The following is a 26716-nucleotide window of genomic DNA, read 5'->3' as shown; positions in this document are numbered from 1 at the left end:
CGGACTCGCGATCTTCACAGTAGTGAACGCGCCAGAGAGAAATTCACATTTTATACGGATTGCATAAGCAGAGAGCAGTCTGTTTTCTTTTATTTTGAATTGTTTTGTTTAAAAGTAGACTTTTTATGCTTTCTCTTTCTCAGGTCTGTGAGGCAAGTAGCCTAGCTTATACAGTACGCTGAGTTTCGGTTCATTTAAGAGACGAGCCTACAGACAGTTTTTGGGTCCCATTGACCATTGATTTTTTTTCCTACTATGGAAGTCAATGGTACCAAAATCTGTCTGGTTACTGACATTCTTCTAAATATCTTTCTTTCTGTTTAGCATAAGAAAGAAATTCATACAGGTTTGAAACAACATGAGGGTGAGTAAATGATGACAGAATTTTCATTTTAAAGTGGAGTATCCCTTTAAACCTTTACCAGCACCAACATTAAACAGGACCAAATGCTTACTCCAGCATTACAGTGAATCTAAGTTTGTCAAAAAAACCCTGAAGAACTCCAAAAGCACAAAAAACAAAATTATTTGTCACCCAATTTTTTAAGTTGTTGGAAAGTGCTGTTTATGTCAATGTCCCAGATGCTCTCCGGAGTATATATGAATGGAAATGTTTCAAAGATGCAGGAAAGTCAGAAAAAATGCCTTGAGGAAAAAAACAAAAATTTGTTTATAATACATATCCAGTCCATTATTATATTTGGCTCAATTGAATGAAAGAGATAGATATACAGTTGCGCTTCAAAGTTGATATACACCTTGCAGTATCTGGAAAATGTTAACAATTTTAGCAATAATAGGGATCACAAAAATGTATACGTTTTATTTTTATTTAGTACTACCCTGATGAAGCAGTTTATTCTGCAAGGTGTATGTAAACTTTTGACTGTTAACTGTTGATGAATGTGTGATGTGATTGATTACCTCAGTCACCAGAAAGCTGGGCAAGGTTCCTTCTATTTCCCACAAACACCAGGATTCCACTGACTACGCCATCTTTACTGACACTGGGCTTAAAGTGATTCAAAATAGAGAACCTTTTTATTGCTACTTTACAGGGAATTAAGCATAACTTTATTAATTACACAGATATAGATATATGACCCATGCAAACCCAGGACCAATGCAAATTAAATAAGGTATTCTTACATCTTACACTTTGAAAATTTAAAAAGTTATTTTCTATAAACATTTACTTGGATTTATTATTTCATTTTTGTTTACATATAGGGGTCATTTATAACCTATATCCACAGAGAGAATGAAGGTTAATTGCAAAGAGAACAGTTGTGCACTATTGCCTTCATTGTATGTACAGTGAAAGCAATAAAGAAAGACAATAGAAAATATTCTAAGTTTTGAGGTAATGAGTAGATTAACATAGAATTGATATCTTGGGAATTTTTGATCAAAATGTATTTTACATAAAACTAATGAAATGCATACACATGAAATGATCTTTTAAACATTTTAATTCAAAAGTTAATAGTTTAAAATCATCATGAATAACAATGAAATACCCATTAAGTGTTGTTGGTTGTGACCAAGTAGCATTAGCGATCGCTAAACAAAAAATAAATACATTAATAATAATAATATAAATTACCCCCAACAACTGTCAGACGTAAGACAACCAGAGGACATAGTATATATGACAGACAGGACATAGGGTGGTAGAAAAGATAGCTTGTTGAAACTGCAAAATGTCACTGTCAGTGGCGTAAGGCGATGTTTTTTGGGGGAGAAATTCTGTCGATAACAATCTACCTCTGGATCAGGTCGGCTCTTTTTCCCGTCTTTTTCAGCCCTCTACACTCAAGCCATCTCTTCAATTGAATATTTGTATGTTCTTCTACTTCTATACCAGTGAATTTGGCACCGGGGACATCATTCTCGGACAGAGTTAGCAGGTTTAGCTCAGTAGACATCTCGTCCGTAAACTGTTTACATGCGTCTAGCATGAGTGACACGCGCGAGTTTGACCCCCCTAGCAACCGTCGCTAGCTTAATGAATATTAATGAGAAAAGGTGACGTATATCGTGCGGTACGCTATTCCTCGAACACGACCACACGCGCCTTCCTCACATTACAATGTAAGACATTATTAGAATGCAGTCATATATAAATTATTGAAAACATGATTCATTCACCTTCTATTGAGTTTATAATATCTGCGATTAAAATGCACTCAGCAACTGACATGTTTCGGTGAAAAAAATTAACTAAAGAAAGCATCAAGATATACTTACTTGACTGATTATCAGCATAACGTCTCATCTGCAAAAAAACATCCAAACGTGGTGCTCCTTTTGTTCTCTTGTTTGGCTAGCTTCAGTATCATCACGGATCGCAAAACACAGCGCATTTTTCAAACTCTAGTGAAGTAGAGTGTCATAATGACGTAGTATTTCTCGCGCATGCGCATTAAACAACATATTCATATATCATGCATGGTTAAATGTTATTTCAGCTTTTCTGTTTAAGTTGAAGTTGTTCTAGCTCATTGTGTTGTTGAACTCTGTAAGTTCACAAAATTTTACTCATTAACCTAACTAAAAGTCAATCTTTTTTTCAATGTAGTGTAGCGTGATTAACATTAAATGTATTTTAACTGAATTTAAATGCAAATTCATTTTGTTTACATTTGTTTAACTTTTGCTCGCAATTAATACAATTAAATGTGTGTTTAATTGACTTAGAACAACATAATGATATTGAAAGTATTATGTTCACAGATGTAAAGTGGCTACAACACATTACTATTAGGCTCCTCTCCCATTTTATTTTCAAGTATTATGTAGAAAGCTGACACTAGTTGAGTTCATAGAGCAAGAGCTGGTGACAAAAATGAGCTTCAGTGCCCAGGGGCCCCTGGGGGTACTAATCCAGCCTTGCTTAGCGGCCCCTAATTTAATAACAAATGATCGTTGCGACGGAAGCGAATCAATCAAAACTAACTTGAGCTGGAAAATAACTTTATTAAAGAACCGCTATATATAAAGCCAAAACAATCTCTGTTACCTTAAATTATACGCTTATCTCTGTAAAGCTGCTTTGAAACAATCTACATTGTTAAAAGCGCTATATAAATGAAGATGACTTGACTTGACTTAGGAAATAAGAAAAACAAAAGCATTGATTAAAATGGATTTAAAATGTGATTAATATATGTAAAAGAGGACACATAATTATGTTGTAATCGTACCATTATTATACATTAATTCTATGAATAGTAAGTGTTCCTATATATAGTAATTAAGCCTTAAATTTGCATTAATTTACTTTATACATGACCATTTATGTACGGTGAATTAATAACTTAATGTTTTGATGAACATTAAAAAATCATTTAAAATTAAAAATAAAAAGTTGTTAAAGGATGATAAATCAAGTCTTTACATATGAGCTAATTAAAAAAATAATTTGTTAATTACAGTAACAATGAATGAAGAACTCACTATTTGTATATAGTCTGTTAATGTGTTAATGATACTATTAATAAAGACAAGTAATATAAGAGACTTTTTTGATGAATAATGTGGTTTTCCAGATCTGTCTGCAGTTGTTTTTTAAAGTTGCATTTTGTTCATTTAAATTGCTGAGTAATATTGTATTTCATACTGTAATAGACAAAACGATATATATCTGCTATACAGTGCCTGCCTCCTCTCTGCCTGTTTTTGTTGAGGTATTTTCTGGAAGCCCCTGTGGAACGGGCGAGTTTACACGCGGCAGCGGGACTTCAGTCGGAGGGTCCGGCTTATCGGTAATCTTCAAATCCTTGCAGAACAACACCGGTTCTGATCCGAGACCCAGCTGGTACTGCCACACATACAGACGCTCGTGCGGCTTCAGCTCATGTGATAGTTCCTCTTCCACTTCAGTCTCTTCTTTCCAGATTTCCGTCTCAGTCTTCACACTTGAACGTTCGTATAGTCTCGATAAGGTGAACTCGGCATTTGCAATTAACCCTGCGAGTTTTCCAGCTGAGATCGTGGCTGACGTTTCTATCTTCCAGTTGTGTGTGATCTGGGACATCTTCTCTTTACTGTATCCAACCCTTTTAGTAACTTTCTTTTGCCATGTCACTGGTGTGAGACTGTCATTAATTACAGTTTCAATGTTCACCCACTTGCTGAATGCGGGGCCGCTGGTTATGGACAGCCCGCCTGGCAGGAAGTTCAGAACATCGGGGTGAATGGAATAGACAGCAGTGCACTTAGCAGTGCACTTAGTAATGTACTTAGCAGTGCCTTTAGCAGTGCCTTTAGCAGTGCACTTAGCAGTGCCTTTGTCAAAGGTAACGACTTTGTTGAAGTCCTTACCTTTGTAGTATTCAACTCCCCACTCTGGCTTGAGGAAGTAGAAGTGATCCTTATCACCCCAGTAATAGAGACCATCTCTCCAATTGGGATGCAGGGTAAAATCAACAAAATGTGAGTCATTACTCAGGTGTTTTGTTCTTCTGCAAATGCCCTTCTTCTGGAAGATGATGTAAAACCAGCCAAAGGCTGACAGGTAATGGTCTCCGTCCCGATAGTTGGGAGGAAGGGGGTAGACTGCAGATCTATCATCTTCTGACAGGTCACTGACTGTGCGGTATTCATCACCCTTAATGATGTAAAACTTCCATTTGCGAGTTTTGTGAGCTAAGTAATGGTCTCTGTTTTGGTAGGCGGGGTGCAGAGCACGAATACTGATGTCTGAGCCTTTGTTGAAATCTTTTGCCCTCATATAGTAGCCGAGATCAGAGCGGATGATATAGCAGTGAGAGCTTGATCCACAGATATCAACACCTGTTTCGTGCCTGGGAATAATGCCTGCCATTTTGCCTTCACCTGCAACACAGGATAACAACAAAAAAAGTTTTGAATTTTTAGCCTATTTTTCCCCACATTCTTTAAATTAGTCAAGGCCACATATGAAGACGAGAGATTTGTTTCTCTCAGCACTCCTGTATATAGTCAGTTTGTAATAGTTGTGAATAGTTTGCTGTTTTCTTTCCCAGCATTTACAGGGTTAATGATGAGAGTTTAGGACGTGCGTATGAGGAAATAGAAGAGCTGCTGTTCCTGATGTTATTGCTGTTCTGCATTAAAGCTTTAAACAAAAATCTCCTTTGTTTGTCTTTCTGAACACATTACAATACTTTTGCAATCACTTCACCAGAAATCTTTCTTCATCTGTACATTAATTAAGTGTGCGAAGATGACATCACGAGTCCATGTCGTTTGTCCGCCATATTGGATTGAACAGAAAGCGAAACTAAATTTTCACAGGTCACAAATTTAGTCCGAACTTCACGAAACTAGACGTACATGATCCTTGGACCAAGCCTCACAAAAGTTACTAGAAGGATTTTTGATTTTCGGAAGCGTTTGCCCGTCACAGCCAAACGAAATCAGCGGCGTAGTCGCCAAAACAGGAAGTAGTTCATATTTCAGGAACTCTGTCACGTATCGAAACCAAACTTTGTACATTAACTCAAGACTCCAATGTGAGGAAGCACAAGATCTGAATCTGGATCTTTTTTTTATTATTTCAGGCTAATAGACAAACCCATTTACCTATGTCTATGCAAGAGTTTCACCTCACACTTTTAATGTTAATGCATTTAGACAGTAGGTGGCACTGTTGTATTACATTTCACAGAGCAGCCAAGTCAGTGTATAGACTGCATTCGTTTTTACCAGGTTTGTCTTAATAAATGCAGGCATGAATTTCGTTTTTTGCATTGGTCTAATTTAATCATCATCTGTATATTAATATATACAGAATTGTATGCATGAATTGTGCATTTCCAGTTCTCAAAGCAGTTAATAAAAAATAAAAAAATAAAAACTTTATACAAGATACATCATGCTCTTCTTCGCTAACCAAACAAACAATGAATTGTCTGTGGCTGTGTTTGTGCGCACGGGAAATATGCTGCGCATAACAATAGAAAACAAGGAGAAACGCGCAGTCACATGCTCAAACAATCAACAGGTGCGTTCCATTTGACCGTAAGTGGACTGCGAAGTGGACTTCACAGGGTTTTCCGCCATCTTAAGTTAGATTCTAATCCGAAGGGAGCGAACATGTTTAGTTCGAAGGACACTGCACACGGCATAGGGAATAAGGGAACATCGATACATCACTTCACAGGAAGTGGAGAGCGATATCACAACTGTCATTTCGCGCATCATGTCATCACCAGTCAGAACGGTCATAACTAACGATGGAGGAGTTTACGTATGTGTGTAAGTATTCATTTCGCCATTGTTATACAAATGACAGTATTTTTAACGGTTATTGTTGTGAATATTACATATACTATTTTTGATGATTATAATTTACCTCAGTGAATGCAGCCAGCTTAGCTAGTTTGTGAGGTAAAGTGATTTTATTTTAGGTAGTTGTAAAATAGTGCAATATAATTGTAAATATATAAAAAATAAAATATGAATGTAGTCCTATATATATTTATGATAATCTGCGCGACTCCGTCGTTGACTTTCTTTGATAACATTTGCAGGGCGTTTCAAATGAGCGGGTATTGTCAGTAAAGTCCACTTCAACTGATATACTGTGCTCAGGGGGTAGGGGAGCAGTGAACATTGCATGAACTCGGGACTCCAATGTGAGGAAGCACAAGATCTGATTTTATTTTTTTTTATTTTTTTATTTCAGGCTAATAGACAAACCCATTTACCTATGTCTATGCAAGAGTTTCACCTTTTAATGTTAATGCATTTAGACAGTAGGTGGCACTGTTGTATTACATTTCACAGAGCAGCCAAGTCAGTGTATAGACTGCATTCGTTTTTACCAGGTTTGTCTTAATAAATGCAGGCATGAATTTCGTTTTTTGCATTGGTCTATTTTAATCATCTTCATTTATTAATACAGATTTGTATGCATGAATTGTGCATTTCCAATCCTCAAAGCAGTTAATAAAAAAAAAAAAAAATAAAAAAAAACTTTATACAAAATACATCATGCTCTTCTTCGATAACCGAACAAACAATTCATTGTCTGTGGCTGTGTTTGTGCGTACGGGAAATATGCTGCTCATAACAATAGAAAACAAGGAGAAACGCGCAGTCACATGCTCAAACAATCAACAACGTCGCTCTAGAGGTGCGTTGTGGACTGCGAAGTGGACTTCACAGGGTTTTCCGCCATCTTAAGTTAGAGTCTAATCCGAAGGGAGCGAACATGTTCAGTTCGAAGGGCACTGCGCACGGCATAGGGAATAAGGGAACATCGATACATCACTTCACAGGAAGTGGAGAGCCATGATCACCCAACTGTCATTTCGCGCACCATGTCGATCATCACCAGTCAGAACGGTCATAACGATGGAGGAGTTTACGTATGTGTGCAAGTAATACATTTCGCCATTGTTATACAAATGACAGTATTTTTAACGGTTATTGTTGTGAATATTACATATACTATTTTTAATGATTATAATTTACCTCAGTGAATGCAGCCAGCTTAGCTAGTTTGTGAAGTAAAGTGATTTTATTTTAGGTAGTTGTAAAATAGTGCAATATAATTGTAAATATATAAAAAATAAAATATGAATGTAGTCCTATATATATTTATGATAATCTGCGCGACTCCGTCGTTGACTTTCTTTGATAACATTTGCAGGGCGTTTCAAATGAGCGGGTATTGTCAGTAAAGTCCACTTCAGCTGATATACTGTGCTCAGGGGGTAGGGGAGCAGTGAACATTGCGTATGGACCCTGTCGAATGGAACGCACATTAGATGTGTAAAAACCATAGACTGTAAAAAAATAGGTAAAAACCATAAAACAAGTGGAAAGCGCGAGCGCGCCGCTGTCTCCTTTCCACAAGCGCTTGTTCTCCTGTGGCGTCTGTCGTTGCTATGCAACCGTGAACTGCGCTCTCCATGATGACAAGAGCTGTGTCTGAAATCGCTCCCTATCCACTATATAGTGCACTATTTAGGGTGTCGGCCATTTTGTAGTGGTGTCCGAATTCTGAGTGAACGACATCATTCCCTCCATTCTTCACTACTTTTACCCACAATCCTCTCTGAATTCGAGTGTACATACGATCATAGACAGTATATAAACGCATACGATGTACACTTGCTGAGACACTATTTCCCACAATCCGACTCAATAAGGCGATAGAGCGTGAATAAAAAATAAACAAAAATGTCACCATGGCAACGGTGCACGCGAGTTAGAAAACAATCATTTATAAGACCAGACGCCTGGTTATTTATTTATCTATACCATTATATCTATATTTGAATAAACAAATGTGTTGTGTAGTGTTTTGTTCTCTTTTATTTTCACATATAAATGTAAAAAGTAAATAAATATGACAAGCAAGTGTTTTTATTATCTTTTTTTTAAATCAAATAACGCAATAAACGTGAAAAATACATACATACAATTGTTACATACAATTCATACAGCCAAAAAAAGGAAATATTAAAGATGGGTAGGTAATGTTTATGACAAATTGTCTGAGCTCTCTGGCGCGTGATAATTATGTCAGCGTCCGAATTCTTTGCTGATGTAGTGCACTCAACTGCCATTCATTATGTAGGGATTAGTGAACGAGTGAGCGGTTTCAGACACAGCTAAGGAAGTATCAGCAAAAGCTTAGATTTCTAGCCCTTGCATTAGCTTTACTACTAGATATATTTATGGAGATGGAAAATAATAAGGCGCCCTGTACAGCTATGATCAGCTGTTCGGCCGAGCATTTACGCTGCAAGCTGATGGTTTGTTGCTGCCGCGCTCTATCACTCGCACACCACGGCCAGGGCTCAGCGGAAGACAGAAAATGCCGGTCCAGCACTGATTGAGGAATTAAATTAGAAAATAAAAGACAGTTTGACATCTTTTTTCTCGCATTCTCACATTTTTTCTCGCATCTCGCATCTATCCACTACCTGCTAACGTTAGTGCACTGCACCCGAGCAAGCACACTTTGCAGTTCCTCCGGAAATGCACTTTTCTAGTTCTTATTATTATTATTATTATTCCCGGGAGAAAAATTTTGGCCAGCTCCTGCGCCTAGGCCCTTTGAGACAGAGACACCGTTCCAACTTTAAAACGTCCGGTCAGTACCGGATTAAGTTGCTCGCGAAGATGACATCACGAGTCCATGTCGTTTGTCCGCCACAGTGGATTGAACAGAAAGCGAAACTAAAGTTTCACAGGTCACAAATTTAGTCCGAACTTCACGAAACTAGACGTACATGATCCTTAGACCAAGCCTCACAAAAGTTACTAGAAGGATTTTTGATTTTCGGAAGCGTTTGCCCGTCACAGCCAAACGAAATCTGCGGCGTAGTCGCCAAAACAGGAAGTAGTTCATATTTCAGGAACTCTGTCACGTATCGAAACCAAACTTTGTACATTAACTCAAGACTCCAATGTGAGGATGTACAAGATAAAAAAAAAAAAAAAATTATTACATTATTTGGCAACCCCCCCCCCCAGCTATTTGGCCAGCTCCTGCGCCTAGGCCCTTTGAGACAGAGACACCGTTCCAACTTTAAAACGTCCGGTCAGCACCGGTGTAAGTTGCTCGCGAAGATGACATCACAAGTCCATGTCGTTTGTCCGCCATATTGGATTGAACAGAAAGCGAAACTAAAGTTTCACAGGTCACAAATTTGGTCCGAACTTCACGAAACTGGACGTACATGATCCTTGGACCAAGCCTCACAAAAGTTACTAGAAGGATTTTTGATTTTCGGAAGCGTTTGCCCGTCACAGCCAAACGAAATCAGCGGCGTAGTCGCCAAACAGGAAGTCGTCCATATCTCAGGAACTCTGTCACGTATCGAAACCAAACTTTATACATGAACTCGGGACTCCAATGTGAGGAAGCACAAGATCTGATTTTATTTTTTTTTATTTTTTTATTTCAGGCTAATAGACAAACCCATTTACCTATGTCTATGCAAGAGTTTCACCTTTTAATGTTAATGCATTTAGACAGTAGGTGGCACTGTTGTATTACATTTCACAGAGCAGCCAAGTCAGTGTATAGACTGCATTCGTTTTTACCAGGTTTGTCTTAATAAATGCAGGCATGAATTTCGTTTTTTGCATCGGTCTAATTTAATCATCTTCATTTATTAATACAGATTTGTATGCATGAATTGTGCATTTCCAATCCTCAAAGCAGTTAATAAAAAAAAAAATAAAAAAAAACTTTATACAAAATACATCATGCTCTTCTTCGATAACCGAACAAACAATTCATTGTCTGTGGCTGTGTTTGTGCGTACGGGAAATATGCTGCGCATAACAATAGAAAACAAGGAGAAACGCGCAGTCACATGCTCAAACAATCAACAACGTCGCTCTAGAGGTGCGTTGTGGACTGCGAAGTGGACTTCACAGGGTTTTCCGCCATCTTAAGTTAGAGTCTAATCCGAAGGGAGCGAACATGTTCAGTTCGAAGGGCACTGCGCACGGCATAGGGAATAAGGGAACATCGATACATCACTTCACAGGAAGTGGAGAGCCATGATCACCCAACTGTCATTTCGCGCACCATGTCGATCATCACCAGTCAGAACGGTCATAACGATGGAGGAGTTTACGTATGTGTGCAAGTAATACATTTCGCCATTGTTATACAAATGACAGTATTTTTAACGGTTATTGTTGTGAATATTACATATACTATTTTTGATGATTATAATTTACCTCAGTGAATGCAGCCAGCTTAGCTAGTTTGTGAAGTAAAGTGATTTTATTTTAGGTAGTTGTAAAATAGTGCAATATAATTGTAAATATATAATATAATAATAAAAATTAAAATATGAATGTAGTCCTATATATATTTGTTATATCATAATCTGCGCGACTCCGTCGTTGACTTTCTTTGATGACATTTGCTGGGCGTTTCAAATGAGCGGTTATTGTCAGTGAAGTCCACTTCAACTGATATACTGTGCTCAGGGAGTAGGGGAGCAGTGAACATTGCATATGGACCCTGTCGAATGGAACGCACATTAGATGTGTAAAAACAAGTGGAAAGCGCGAGCGCGCCGCTGTCTCCTTTCTACAAGCGCTTGTTCTCCTGTGGCGTCTGTCGTTGCTATGCAACCATTAACTGCACTCTCCAAGATGACAAGAGCTGTGACTGAAATCGCTCCCTATCCACTATATAGTGCACTATTTAGGGTGTCTGCCATTTTGTAGTGGTGTCCGAATTCTGAGTGAACGACATCATTCCCTACATTCTTCACTACTTTTATCCACAATCCTCTCTGAATTCGAGTGTACATACGATCATAGACAGTATATAAACGCATACGATGTACACTTGCTGAGACACTATTTCCCACAATCCAACACGATAAGGCGATAGAGCACGAATGAAAAATAAACAAAAATGTCACCATGGCAACGGTGCACGCGAGTTAGAAAACAATAATTTATAAGACCAGACGCCTGGTTATTTATTTATATATACCGTTATATCTATATTTGAAAAATCAAATGTGTTGTGTAGTGTTTTGTTCTCTTTTATTTTCACATATAAATGTAAAAAGTAAATAAATATGACAAAGCAAGTGTTTTTATTATCTTTTTTTTTTTATTCAAATAACGCAATAAACGTGAAAAATACATACATACAATTGTTACATACAATTCATACAGCCAAAAAATGGAAATATTAAAGATGGGTAGGTAATGTTTATGACAAATTGTCTGAGCTCTCTGGCGCGTGATAATTATGTCAGCGTCCGAATTCTTTGCTGATGTAGTGCACTCAACTGCCATTCACTATGTAGGGATTAGTGAACGAGTGAGCGGTTTCAGACACAGCTAAGGAAGTATCAGCAAAAGCTTAGATTTCTAGCCCTTGCATTAGCTTTACTACTAGATATATTTATGGAGATGGAAAATAATAAGGCGCCCTGTACAGCTATGATCAGCTGTTCGGCCGAGCATTTACGCTGCAAGCTGATGGTTTGTTGCTGCCGCGCTCTATCACTCGCACACCACGGCCAGGGCTCAGCGGAAGACAGAAAATGCCGGTCCAGCACTGATTGAGGAATTAAATTAGAAAATAAAAGACAGTTTGACATCTTTTTTCTCGCATTCTCACATTTTTTCTCGCATCTCGCATCTATCCACTACCTGCTAACGTTAGTGCACTGCACCCGAGCAAGCACACTTTGCAGTTCCTCCGGAAATGCACTTTTCTAGTTCTTATTATTATTATTATTATTCCCGGGAGAAAAATTTTGGCCAGCTCCTGCGCCTAGGCCCTTTGAGACAGAGACACCGTTCCAACTTTAAAACGTACGGTCAGTACCGGATTAAGTTGCTCGCGAAGATGACATCACGAGTCCATGTCGTTTGTCCGCCACACTGGATTGAACAGAAAGCGAAACTAAATTTTCACAGGTCACAAATTTAGTCCGAACTTCACGAAACTAGACGTACATGATCCTTGGACCAAGCCTCACAAAAGTTACTAGAAGGATTTTTGATTTTCGGAAGCGTTTGCCCGTCACAGCCAAACGAAATCTGCGGCGTAGTCGCCAAAACAGGAAGTAGTTCATATTTCAGGAACTCTGTCACGTATCGAAACCAAACTTTGTACATTAACTCAAGACTCCAATGTGAGGATGTACAAGATAAAAAAAATATTAAAAAAAATCCAAAATTTTACATAATTTGGCAACCCCCCCCCCCAGCTATTTGGCCAGCTCCTGCGCCTAGGCCCTTTGAGACAGAGACACCGTTCCAACTTTAAAACGTCCGGTCAGTACCGGTGTAAGTTGCTCGCGAAGATGACATCATGAGTCCATGTCGTTTGTCCGCAATATTGGATTGAATAGAAAGCTAAACTAAAGTTTCACAGGTCACAAATTTGGTCCGAACTTCACGAAACTGGACGTACATGATCCTTGGACCAAGCCTCACAAAAGTTACTAGAAGGATTTTTGATTTTCGGAAGCGTTTGCCCGTCACAGCCAAACGAAATCGGCGGCGTAGTCGCCAAAACAGGAAGTCGTCCATATCTCAGGAACTCTGTCACGTATCGAAACCAAACTTTGTACATGAACTCGGGACTCCAATGTGAGGAAGCACAAGATCTGAAATTTTTTAATTTTTTTTTAATTTCAGGCTAATAGACAAACCCATTTACCTATGTCTATGCAAGAGTTTCACCTTTTAATGTTAATGCATTTAGACAGTAGGTGGCACTGTTGTATTACATTTCACAGAGCAGCCAAGTCAGTGTATAAAGACTGCATTCGTTTTTACCAGGTTTGTCTTAATAAATGCAGGCATGAATTTCGTTTTTTGCATTGGTCTATTTTAATCATCTTCATTTATTAATACAGATTTGTATGCATGAATTGTGCATTTCCAATCCTCAAAGCAGTTAATAAAAAAAAAAAAAAAAAAAAAAACTTTATACAAAATACATCATGCTCTTCTTCGATAACCGAACAAAGAATTCATTGTCTGTGGCTGTGTTTGTGCGTACGGGAAATATGCTGCTCATAACAATAGAAAACAAGGAGAAACGCACAGTCACATGCTCAAACAATCAACAACGTGCGTTGTGCTCAAACAATCTAGAGGTGCGTTGTGGACTGCGAAGTGGACTTCACAGGGTTTTCCGCCATCTTAAGTTAGAGTCTAATCCGAAGGGAGCGAACATGTTCAGTTCGAAGGGCACTGCGCACGGCATAGGGAATAAGGGAACATCGATACATCACTTCACAGGAAGTGGAGAGCCATGATCACCCAACTGTCATTTCGCGCACCATGTCGATCATCACCAGTCAGAACGGTCATAACGATGGAGGAGTTTACGTATGTGTGCAAGTAATACATTTCGCCATTGTTATACAAATGACAGTATTTTTAACGGTTATTGTTGTGAATATTACATATACTATTTTTGATGATTATAATTTACCTCAGTGAATGCAGCCAGCTTAGCTAGTTTGTGAAGTAAAGTGATTTTATTTTAGGTAGTTGTAAAATAGTGCAATATAATTGTAAATATATAATATAATAATAAAAATTAAAATATGAATGTAGTCCTATATATATGTTATATAATCTGCGCGACTCTGTCGTTGACTTTCTTTAATGACATTTGCTGGGCGTTTCAAATGAGCGGTTATTGTCAGTGAAGTCCACTTCAGCTGATATACTGTGCTCAGGGAGTAGGGGAGCAGTGAACACTGCATATGGACCCTGTCGAATGGAACGCACATTAGATGTGTAAAAACAAGTGGAAAGCGCGAGCGCGCCGCTGTCTCCTTTCCACAAGCGCTTGTTCTCCTGTGGCGTCTGTTGTTGCTATGCAACCATGAACTGCGCTCTCCATGATGACAAGAGCTGTGTCTGAAATCGCTCCCTATCCACTATATAGTGCACTATTTAGGGTGTCGGCCATTTTGTAGAGGTGTCCGAATTCTGAGTGAACGACATCATTCCCTCCATTCTTCACTACTTTTACCCAATCCTCTCTGAATTCGAGTGTACATACGATCATAGACAGTATATAAACGCATACGATGTACACTTGCTGAGACAGTATTTCCCACAATCCAACACGATAAGGCGACAGAGCGCGAATGAAAAATAAACAAAAATGTCACCATGGCAACGGTGCACGCGAGTTAGAAAACAATAATTTATAAGACCAGACGCCTGGTTATTTATTTATATATACCGTTATATCTATATTTGAAAAATCAAATGTGTTGTGTAGTGTTTTGTTCTCTTTTATTTTCACATATAAATGTAAAAAGTAAATAAATATGACAAGCAAGTGTTTTTATTATTTTTTTTTTAATCAAATAACGCAATAAACGTGAAAAATACATACATACAATTGTTACATACAATTCATACAGCCAAAAAATGGAAATATTAAAGATGGGTAGGTAATGTTTATGACAAATTGTCTGAGCTCTCTGGCGCGTGATAATTATGTCAGCGTCCGAATTCTTTGCTGATGTAGTGCACTCAACTGCCATTCACTATGTAGGGATTAGTGAACGAGTGAGCGGTTTCAGACACAGCTAAGGAAGTATCAGCAAAAGATGAATAGATTTCTAGCCCTTGCATTAGCTTTACTACTAGATATATTTATGGAGATGGAAAATAATAAGGCGCCCAGTACAGCTATGATCAGCTGTTCGGCCGAGCATTCAATGTTGTTACGCTGCGAGCTGATGGTTCGTTGCTGCCGAGCTCTATCACTCGCACACCATAAAGAGCAAATTGTTTTTTAATCTTTCAATTTCGTGATTAAAATGACATAATTTGGAAGCGGATAATTTCTTCACAAACAGCTCATTATGACTCAGTGTTAGAATGCTGCACCTACACTCGATAGTGTGAATAAGATCAGCGCAACGCAGGCCACTGCATTGACAGGGTAAAACATATGATCTGTCTACGGCCAGGGCTCAGCGGAAGACAGAAAATGCCGGTCCAGCGCTGATTGAGGAATTAAATTCAAAAATAAAAGACAGTTTTACATCTTTTTTCTCGCATTCTCGCATTTTTTCTCGCATCTCGCATCTATCCACTACCTGCTAACGTTAGTGCACTGCACCCGAGCAAGCACACTTTGCAGTTCCTCCGGAAATGCATTTTTCTAGTTATTATTATTATTATTCCCGGGAGAAAAATTTTGGCCAGCTCCTGCGCCTAGGCCCTTTGAGACAGAGACACCGTTCCAACTTTAAAACGTACGGTCAGTACCGCTGTAAGTTGCTCGCGAAGATGACATCACGAGTCCATGTCGTTTGTCCGCAATATTGGATTGAACAGAAAGCGAAACTAAATTTTCACAGGTCACAAATTTAGTCCGAACTTCACGAAACTAGACGTACATGATCCTTGGACCAAGCCTCACAAAAGTTACTAGAAGGATTTTTGATTTTCGGAAGCGTTTGCCCGTCACAGCCAAACGAAATCAGCGGCGTAGTCGCCAAAACAGGAAGTAGTTCATATCTCAGGAACTCTGTCACGTATCGAAACCAAACTTTGTACATTAACTCAAGACTCCAATGTGAGGAAGTACAAGATTAAAAAATTTAAAAAAAAAATCCAAAATTTTACATAATTTGGCAACCCCCCCCCCCAGCTATTTGTCCAGCTCCTGCGCCTAGGCCCTTTGAGACAGAGACACCGTTCCAACTTTAAAACGTCCGGTCAGCACCGGTGTAAGTTGCTCGCGAAGATGACATCATGAGTCCATGTCGTTTGTCCGCAATATTGGATTGAACAGAAAGCTAAACTAAAGTTTCACAGGTCACAAATTTGGTCCGAACTTCACGAAACTGGACGTACATGATCCTTGGACAAAGCCTCACAAAAGTTACTAGAAGGATTTTTGATTTTCGGAAGCGTTTGCCCGTCACAGCCAAACGAAATCGGCGGCGTAGTCGCCAAACAGGAAGTAGTCCATATCTCAGGAACTCTGTCACGTATCGAAACCAAACTTTGTACATGAACTCGGGACTCCAATGTGAGGAAGCACAAGATGTGAATTTTTTTATTTTATTTTTTATTTCAGGCTAATTGACAAACCCATTTACCTATGTCTATGCAAAAGACCTCACACTTTTAATGTTAATGCATTTAGACAGTAGGTGGCACTGTTGTATTACATTTCACAGAGCTGGCAAGTCAGTGTATAGACTGCATTCGTTTTTACTAGGTTTGTCTTAATAAATGCTAGGCCTGAATTTCGTTTTTTGGATCGGTCTAATTTAATCATCTTCATTTATACAGATTTGTATGCATGAATTGTGCATTTCCAGTTCTCAAAACAGTTAATAAAAAATAATGAAAAAAACATATCGAAGAAACAATTCATTGTCTGTGGTTGTGTTTGTGCGCACGGGAAATATGCTGCGCATAACAATAGAAAACAAGGAGAAACGCGCAGTCACATGCTCAAACAATCAACAACTTCGTCTAGAGATGCGTAAGTGGACTGCGAAGTGGACTTCACAGGGTTTTCCGCCATCTTAAGTTAGAGTCTAATCCGAAGGGAGCGAACATGTTCAGTTCGAAGGGCACTGCGCACGGCATAGGGAATAAGGGAACATCGATACATCACTTCACAGGAAGTGGAGAGCGATGATTACACAACTGTCATTTCGCGCACCATGTCGATCATCACCAGTCAGAACGGTCATAACTAACGATGGAGGAGTTTACGTATGTGTGCAAGTATTCGTACATTTCGCCATTGTTATACAAATGACAGTATTTTAACGGTTATTGTTGTGAATATTACATATACTACATTTGATGATTATAATTTACCTCAGTGAATGCAGCCAGCTTAGCTAGTTTGTGAAGTAAAAAGTGATTTTATTTTAGGTTGTTGAAAATAGTGCAATATAATTGTAAATATATAATATAATAATAAAAATTAAAATATGAATGTAGTCCTATATATATGTTATATCATAATCTGCGCGACTCCGTCGTTGACTTTCTTTGATGACATTTGCTGGGCGTTTCAAATGAGCGGTTATTGTCAGTAAAGTCCACTTCAACTGATATACTGTGCTCAGGGAGTAGGGGAGCAGTGAACACTGCATATGGACCCTGTCGAATGGAACGCACATTAGATGTGTAAAAACAAGTGGAAAGCGCGAGCGCGCCGCTGTCTCCTTTCCACAAGCGCTTGCACAATCTTGAAAAAAGTACTATTGTTGAAATTCTCAAATCAAGCAATCTTCAACGCACCCTTATCCACTATCTGCTAACGTTAGTGAACCGCACCCGAGCAAGCACACTTTGCAGTTCCTCCGGAAATGTATTTTTAGGGGTTCAAGCACGAAGTGCTGAAACCCTATTGTATTTGTAAGGATTTTTATTATTATTATTATTATTCTTCTCCGCTAAAACGCATTGTGCAGCCCAAACCGTAAGTGCTAGAGACTTGAAACTTGGCCACAAGGTAGTACAAAAATCGAGGAGAGGTTATCAAAGTATGAGCCCGATTGGCCTATAGGTGGCGCTATAGCGCAAAAAACAAAAAAAATCCACTATTTTGCTCATATCTCAATAACCATTTGTCCCAGCTTCAAGTGTCATACATCATTGGAATCCTTGGCTCAAGCCGAACAAAAAATATAGGAGGTATTTCATTTCCGGTATGCAAATTTTTCCGCCATATTGGATTTTGTTCAAAACCTACTTTTGCAAACTAGTCCCTGGTTTTTCGCCCGATCGGAACCAAACCAGTGCAGAAATGTTCTCTGGAGTCTGAATATCAATAATTATCGAAAAAAAGTTGAAATTTCGATACATGGTTGCTATGAGGTGTCAAAACGTTCGCAGGAGGCGGAGCTAATTTTACTAAAATGGCTATAACTCGGGAACGCAATGAGATATTTTCACCAAACTCGGTACACATATGTATGAGCTCAATCTGGGGTCACAGTAAAAAAATCGCGACGATTGAACACTAGATGGCGCTAAAACATGGAAAAAACATGAAAAGGGCTATAACCACCTGACCGTTAGTCCGATTGACTTGAAAATTGGTATGCAGTCTCTTGGTCCAAGGTGCCATGTAAATCTATGAGGACATTGGCGTATCTTGAAAAACATGGCCGCCATTGGCCAATGAAGTTGAGCACCTATTAGACAAGGTTAATGGAGACCGATCGAAACGAAACTCGATGGGCATGTTCAACTCATGGTTCTAGAGGTCTGTAAGAATTTTGAAAGAAATCGGCCACTAGTTGGCGCTAACGAGTTTTATGACTCTGTAATCACGTGGTGTTACACTCATCCACACAATATGCATATCATTTGATAGATCTCCTCATGGAGAACAACTTTGCCTCAAGAACCATTGCTGTCAATCAAACCATTCATTAAATATTCGGAATTATGTTAAAAACCTACTTTTGCGAACTAGTCCCTGGTTTTTCGCCCGATCAGAACCAGACCATTCTAGGACAATTCTCTGGACTTTCTAGATCAATAATTATCAAAAAGAAGTTGAAATTTTGCTTTTGGTTGGCTATAAGAGGGTCATTTAGAAAATAGGCATGTCCTAATACACTCAAACGTCTATAAATCCTAAATAAAAAGTCAGAATTTCACAAAAATTGATGAGCATATGTGACATAACATGCTAAAGAAGCATGGACATTTTTATGGAGATCGGACCATAGGTGGCGCTATAACTGTTAAAATGCTTTAAAACCATATATTTCCTATGGTAAATTGCCTGTATTGGCTGTAAATGGTGTTTTCCATCTGTGCTCATATAATGTTCATATAATAATGTTCAAAACCAGTGCAGTGCAATTATCTGTACTCAATAATTATCAGAAAAATTATAACTTCTTCATTTGGATGGCTATAATAGGGTCACTTCAATATGTAGCCTTGACCAAGTGTCCACAAAAGCCTATATCTCTAATATGAATGATCAGACCTTAAAAACAAGTCAGAACAAGCATGAAAAAGACAGATCGGACAAAATTTGCCTCTATAACAGTTAATAAAAAAGGTGAATATGAATAACATAGCATATTAAGCCAATAAGTGGTATTTTACTGCCCCCTGCTGTCATTTCATCATACTACTCCCTAATATTGTTCTATAATTCATATTTAGACTTTATAAAATCATTATTTTAACATTTACAATCACATTTTGTCAAAATTAATCTATTGTTGTATTACTATTGACAACTGAGTCACAAGTGAATACTGAAACCGAAAGTAAAACGGCATTTACGCCACGTCCCCGAATACAAATTAACTCATAACTCGAAAACGGAAAGTCGTTGCGCGCTCAAATTTTGATGGTAAGGTCCTCTCCAGGCTCTTGATCGAAACGTGTTGTCGCGGGCCTGAATGATAGTCTCATTCAACAGGGCTCCTCGAGCACTATCTATGCTCTGAGTTTCAGAATTTTTTGCGTTCTGGTTACCGAGATATAAGTGAAAAACCAAATTCCCATTCATTCACTCATTCATTTAAACACTTCAATTGTAAAATGTAAGCTATAATACCACTTTTGTCCACTTGAGGGAGCAGCAAGATTACATATGATCTTTTCATTAGCTTTCAGTATTGGGAAACAAAAATAAATTGCTTTAAAAAGCAATCTTTTTTATTATGATAGGGCTGTAGCTATCGATTATTTTAGTAATCGAGTATTCTATTCAAGTAATCGGATAAAAAAATGTGGTAAAAAATAGATTCAAGTTAACAACAGCCTTTAAAATGACTTAAAATACAAATATATAATAACAAGCAATAATGATTGGTTCAAGTAAAGTATCAAAGTAAGTAATTATATGGGTTTTATTGAACAACACTGTTAAAATATACCCATGTAAAATAAATGATATAAACTAATATAGAGATAACTTATGTACATGAATAACAAATGCCTGCAGAGGGCACCAGCGGCCTGGTTGTTGTTACACTACTAAGGCATTATCAAATCCTTGTTTATTGGCCAAACAACATTAAATTCAAATGTCAACTTAACCTTTAATATTTGGCCACTTCTGTACGATAGAAATGCTACAGCCACTGTAATTTCTTGAACAAGAACATGTGCACATCAAAACATGCAAACTCAGAGCGAGAGTTTAAACTTTTATTTTGAAATCGCGATGTTTAAACTTTTATTTTGAAATCGCGATGAACAGCAGTTTGAGAAACCCAGATGTGCTCCACAAATGATAACAGTGCAACTATGAAACAAACTGCGTCCGACTTGCGTTCCCATATTTGCACGTTATTGGAAACGTAAACAAACAGCACTGCAGAGACTGAGTTTGCTTGGAGCAGCGTTTACTGTGGACGGAGCTGAGGTAATTTTAACATGTAGGCTAATCTGCACTCATGTAATTGAAGTGTCTTCTCTGTGAAAAAAACAAACAAAAAACAGAGGATATATTTATTTAACTGAATCACAGCCTTTGTGATTTCACAATGGCACTATGCTATATTATGACTGTAAATGGTGGGCTCCAGACTGCGATCAATTGGTCGCATTTTGCGACCATTTTTCCTGCCGGTGCGACCAAATATTTATTCGATTTATTCGACCACAACGTTGCCGAGCAGCGAATCCAAACAAAATGAAAGCGGAACGAAAATGCGCTAACTTACTCCTTTATGCTTCACAGACCGTTTATTAGTTTGAATCAATAATAGACAGCGCAGCCCATAGATATAATATATAAACGCGTTTATATATGATATCTATGGCGCAGCCTATGAGCGCAGCAGCCCGAACTTGCCAGTCGCGGGCCGATCTCGATCACGCGACACTGTTACTAGGAGATCCAGACTCTGGAGATCCAGTGAAGAAATCCATTGAATTCACCTCAGAATTAATAACATAATCAGATATCAGATCAAACAGCGCTGATGTGGAAACCAGGAGAAACACTGGGCTTTCAGACCACAAATCAGCGACATTCACCATGGATTTAATGTAGTAACTGTAACCATAATGTGACAGAAATAGTCAAACGCTTACAAGTACTAACTGTTAGGCTACTCATCTTTTTCCAGCACTTCAAAACTATCATATAGAAATGTTATTTTTAATGTGATGACCAACACATTTTTTTTGTTCATCCTTCAAAAATGGTCTTATTTAAACTCTTATTTATACACTTATTTAAAAATAATAAAATAAATAAATTACCATTGTAAACAGTAAGATGCTTATTGGCTATTTTCACTCCCTAATATAATTTATTTCACTCGGTTTGCTTTTTAATTAATATTAAGACATTATGAATGATAATAATTAAAGTTAATTTCATCTACACCCTAAACTAAGCTTAGTGCTTTATTGTCAGCCCCAGTGCTACCAGATATTTTTTTGTAAAACTCAGTGTCTGCGGTGCCGCTGCCCTCAGATGTTAGTCTGGTGCCTGTGAACTTAAAATAAAACTGCACATTGTAATATCTGTACATTAAGTCTATTTATTATTAAATAATAAATAAATAATTTGTCAGTAGTTATTTTGGGGGAAATTTGAATAATTGCATTGCAAGTTGATTTAAGGTGTGCCCCTAAATTTTCAGTCAGGGGCTACAGCGCTCCTAGTAAAAAAAGTTAGTCTGGAGCCCTGTTTAAATATCGCGTTGTCCTAGAAAACTGTAATTCTGCGGTTGTTGGATTCTCATCTGTGGAATGCACCACTTTCAGTATTTTGCCAATTACTCGAGGGGTAAATTGCAATCAAGGATTTTTTTAAATCGAGTACTTGACTATAATCGAGGAATCTTTACAGCCCTATACTGGTAACATAGTTTTATATTATTAGATCACAAAGAAATGCCTATTTTTATACAATTAAATATATTTTCTCAACAACATATCCAAAAAACATATTTGTGTGTGTGTGTGTGTGTAAGCATGCATTATTGAGTTAACATGGAAAGACTGGTTTGATTTAGTGCAGAAAACTGGTGCAAATCATGAAGTTTAAAGTGAAAGTGAGCCAATAAGTGGTCTTCTACTGGCTTCTGCTGGCCATTCTACTTATTAATGAAGTCTTTTCACATGTGCTTTTGGATTCATTCATATTTAGAGTAGACACAAAACAAATCACTTGTATAACAATAACTATTATAACACAATCATATTTTGTCAGTGTTTATCACTTCATTTGCACTGACACTTCACATAATTGCTAGTAATGTGGTAAATCATGGTAAATCACGCTAGAAACATGGTAAGTCATAGTAAATAATAGTAGAATGTGGTGTATCAAGGTAAATCATGTAAGAATCCTAGTAAATCATTCTAGAACGTGGTATATCATGCTAGAACATGGTAAATCATGGTAAACTATGCTAGAACAGGGTAAATCATGGTAAACCATCATAAATCATGATGAACTATGGTAAATCATTTTAGAATGTGGTATATCATGGTAAATCATGCTAGAACATGATCTTTTCCATCTATGATGTCAGTGGTTACATGCTTGCTAAATAAAACTTAATAACTTTTTATGCTTTTGTGCTTTAAGGCCTTAAAGGCCTTAATTGCTTGAACCCCGATAAATGCTGCTTGCAGCTTTAATTCTAGTTATTATTCCCGGGAGAAAAATTTTGGCCAGCTCCTGCGCCTAGGCCCTTTGAGACAGAGACACCGTTCCAACTTTAAAACGTACGGCCAGTACCGGATTAAGTTGCTCGCGAAGATGACATCACGAGTCCATGTCGTTTGTCCGCCACACTGGATTGAACAGAAAGCGAAACTAAATTTTCACAGGTCACAAATTTAGTCCGAACTTCACGAAACTGGACGTACATGATCCTTGGACCAAGCCTCACAAAAGTTACTAGAAGGATTTTTGATTTTCGGAAGCGTTTGCCCGTCACAGCCAAACGAAATCTGCGGCGTAGTCGCCAAAACAGGAAGTAGTTCATATTTCAGGAACTCTATCACGTATCAAAACCAAACTTTGTACATGAACTCGGGACTCCAATGTGAGGAAGCACAAACATGTAAACAACAAAGCACGAGACGAGAGAGAGACATTGGATCTATGAACCGTGACAATCGCCTGTCCAAACCTGTCCTTCTTCCTTATCTCTGCATCCCCCCTCTCCCTCCTCTCCCTCCTCAAGGCACTAAAAGTTCATTAAGAATGAACTTTTCAGTGTATTTCAGATACAGATCACCGTAGTTTTCACTGGAAATACTGGCCCACACACTCAAGTTCGAATGTCAATGGTCGCCGTGCACGGAGCGAATTGTAGCCGATCACAGGGGAAACATGTGAATGTTCACGGTGCATTTTATGTAAACAACTCTAGTCGTAGTTGTAACTCTATATTTGCAGTAGGCATAATTGTCATTGCGTATGTGTATGCAGCATGCAGCATGAGTCAAATACAATCTTCTGTTTGTGAACAGTTGTATTTTATTCATAATCTGACTATGCGTCCGTGCATTTAATTGCTATAGCTCGTGTGATAGTAATATGGATCTTAGTAGTATTTTAAGTGATAATTGATTCTATAAACAACTATAAAAGATCAATTTCGGCTTTCTCCGGCTCCCTGCACCGGGCGTAATGCGAAACCGGAAGTGTCTTAGCATACCATCGCTGATCCGAAATCCAAAATGGCGGCTTTGTGCAACTAGCGAATCTAAGATATCAATAATCCTTTCACAGGTCTACATCTGCCGTGTGTCTACATTATACACATAATGTTTTAAGCAAATCGGGTAAAAATAAGAGAGTGATTTCAAAGCATTTTGAAAGTGACACACTTCCTGTTGCCAGTTGGTGGCGCTATAACTTTGACTCACAAATGTCCCATCCATGTGATCGGCCTCTTACAACGAACACACTGCTTTCAGCAATATCAGATAATGTATGCAGAAGTTATAACACACTTCCTGTTTCCATTATTCGCCATAAATTCGTTTCCTCGCCACGGCCAAACCGTTCGAGATATCAAAAATCTGTTCGCAAAGAATTCATCCTCAATGTCTTGACTTCATTCACACCGAGTTTGGCGGCGACTGGATGAATTACCTAGGAGGAGTATTTCAAATTCGATTGTATGCGTTTTCCAAACAACGTATAATAACCGACTTCCTGTTGGGCTGGTGTAAAACTTAGAGCACGAAAGTTGTTCGGCACGATGAGATCTATATGTGTACTGAGTTTCATATTATTACATGCAAGCGTGTTTGATTTATGGACCAAGATTTCGGACCCCATTCCAGGGGGCGCTGTCGAGCCCCCCTGCCACGCCCGGGTACCAGCTTCAGCCCAGCCCTGATGGCTGCAGGTTCTGACCTGTGTGCAAAGTTTCAAGAGTTTTTGAGCATGTTAAGGGCCCCAAAAGTGGCAAAAAGGCAAAAAAAAATAATGAAGAAAAAAATAATCCTTACGAAAACAATAGGGCCTCCGCCCTTTCAGGGCTTGGGCCCTAAATACTAAGTAAGAAAAGCATGTTTTGCAGTGCAGGGAAACAAGCTCTTTATGTGCTGAAGGGGAAATTGCCACAGCACACACTGATAAACCAGATAAAGATAAAGTCTGCAGTGTTCAGCTGCTCTTTAAGCTGAACTGCAGTAAAGTGTAGGAAATGCTCTTTAACAGCGACCACCGCTGACGCGCCGTCACACCAACACTTGATTGAAGAGCTTCTTCTAACTCAGAGCACACTCGATGATGATTGCAGAGCAGAACAACACACGCTCGGCTCTGAAGCGAAAGCTTGAATGTGCGAGTGCAAGAACGCTTATATTCCTCATATACTTCTTGGGCCGGGTGTGCCATGGCAGATCTTGCACAGCAATGTCCATCGGCTCGTTTAGTTTACACTCAAAGATGATCCCAATTCGTCAGTTCACGTCTGACGTAACGCTGAATGTGACTGACTGACAGGGAACTCGATATTTGTAGATAGCCTTTTAATGTGTTAACAATACTATTTATGAACTATAAATTTACTAATAGTTTGTAAATAATTTATGATCACTTTATTATTGTATAAGTGTTACCACTGAAGGGTGTAAGACACAATGTAATCGATAAAAATTGATGATCAAAAAGATTAATACAAAATGATTAAAAGAATTATATAATACAGAATATTAACAGTAAATGATTAATTATGCTGTATTCAGGTGAAACTTTTACAAAGAAAGCAAGTTATACGAATAACAAGCTTTTTATGACTTCATCAAACACTAGTAGAACTCGACTGCACATCTATAATATATATACATAAGGACATGTAATATAAGGACAACTAATATACTATATAACATAGCCTTTTTTGATAAATGACGTGGCAGATCTGTCTGCAGTTATTTTTAAAGCTGCATGTATTTTGTACAAGTAATGTTGTATTTTATAGCACTATACTGTAGTGCAGAAGTCTGTCTGTAATAGGTGTGATTTGCAGTTTTCTTCAGCATCAGCATTTACAGGGTTAATGATGAACAAAAAATTAACCCTGAAAAGCTCCTTTGTTCGTCTGTATTAAAACATTACAGTAGAGGAGAGTGGGGGACGATTTCTCAGTTTCTCAGAGACTGTTTTTATTGGAAAGCCAACATTTTTATATGTGTATTTCTGAAATACATGCGGCTACATGGACTAGGGATGTTAACCGATGACCGTTTGACCGATGGTTGACCGTATCAACGTTAACCGATCAAAGCTGTCGATAGTCGGTTAAAAAAAAAAAAAAAGTGATCTCTAAATTAGGCTATTATAGACAGTGGACTAAACGCTACTACAGTTAGCCATCTCATTCCAATATTTTTTTGTGTGAAGTGAACAAATCCCTCACAATCAATTTTTCATACTCGCCTCTTTGTACTTAATAAACCAATAAAAACATTTGGCGCGAGGTCACAGCGTTTGGGTTCGCGCGCTCATAAGGTTTGCGAAAAGTAAAGGCTACAGGCTAAACACTCGAGGTTAGAGGCAGGGCAGACGACAGGATAAAGCGTGCAAAGAAAAGTAGTGTGTGGGACCATTTCACCAAAAAGAATGACAGATGTAAGTTGCAACTTGTGTGATACAGTGCTTAAATACAGTAGTAGCACATCATCTATGATGTAAGGTGATGATGATCATCATCTTTCTTTATTATTGTTAGCTACCTCAAACTAAAGCGGCGTCTCTTCGGAGCTGTCATTTTCTTAAATGAGCCGCGGCAATGTTTCAAAT

At 38.3% G+C, this 26716-nt stretch overlaps 1 protein-coding gene across 2 annotated transcripts in view; it reads right to left on the bottom strand.

Annotated features, from left to right (window-relative positions):
• Nucleotides 1–26716, bottom strand: part of LOC311094849 (uncharacterized protein) — a 37827-nt gene that overhangs the window by 9928 nt on the left and 1183 nt on the right. Inside the window, exons 2-3 of one of the 2 annotated variants that reach the window (XM_084133024.1) lie at nucleotides 925–4839; nucleotides 536–645 (exon numbers count right to left, since the gene is read on the bottom strand). The gene's annotated coding sequence lies outside the window, so the exon portion shown is untranslated. The other variant, XM_084133025.1, reaches the window with a different exon arrangement.

The sequence above is a fragment of the Abramis brama genome, assembly GCF_963993115.1.
Source record: "Abramis brama genome assembly, chromosome: 13".
Taxonomy (NCBI): Eukaryota; Metazoa; Chordata; class Actinopteri; order Cypriniformes; family Leuciscidae; genus Abramis; species Abramis brama.
Note: the sequence above shows the minus strand (reverse complement) of the source record. Positions and strands in the feature narration are given on the sequence as shown.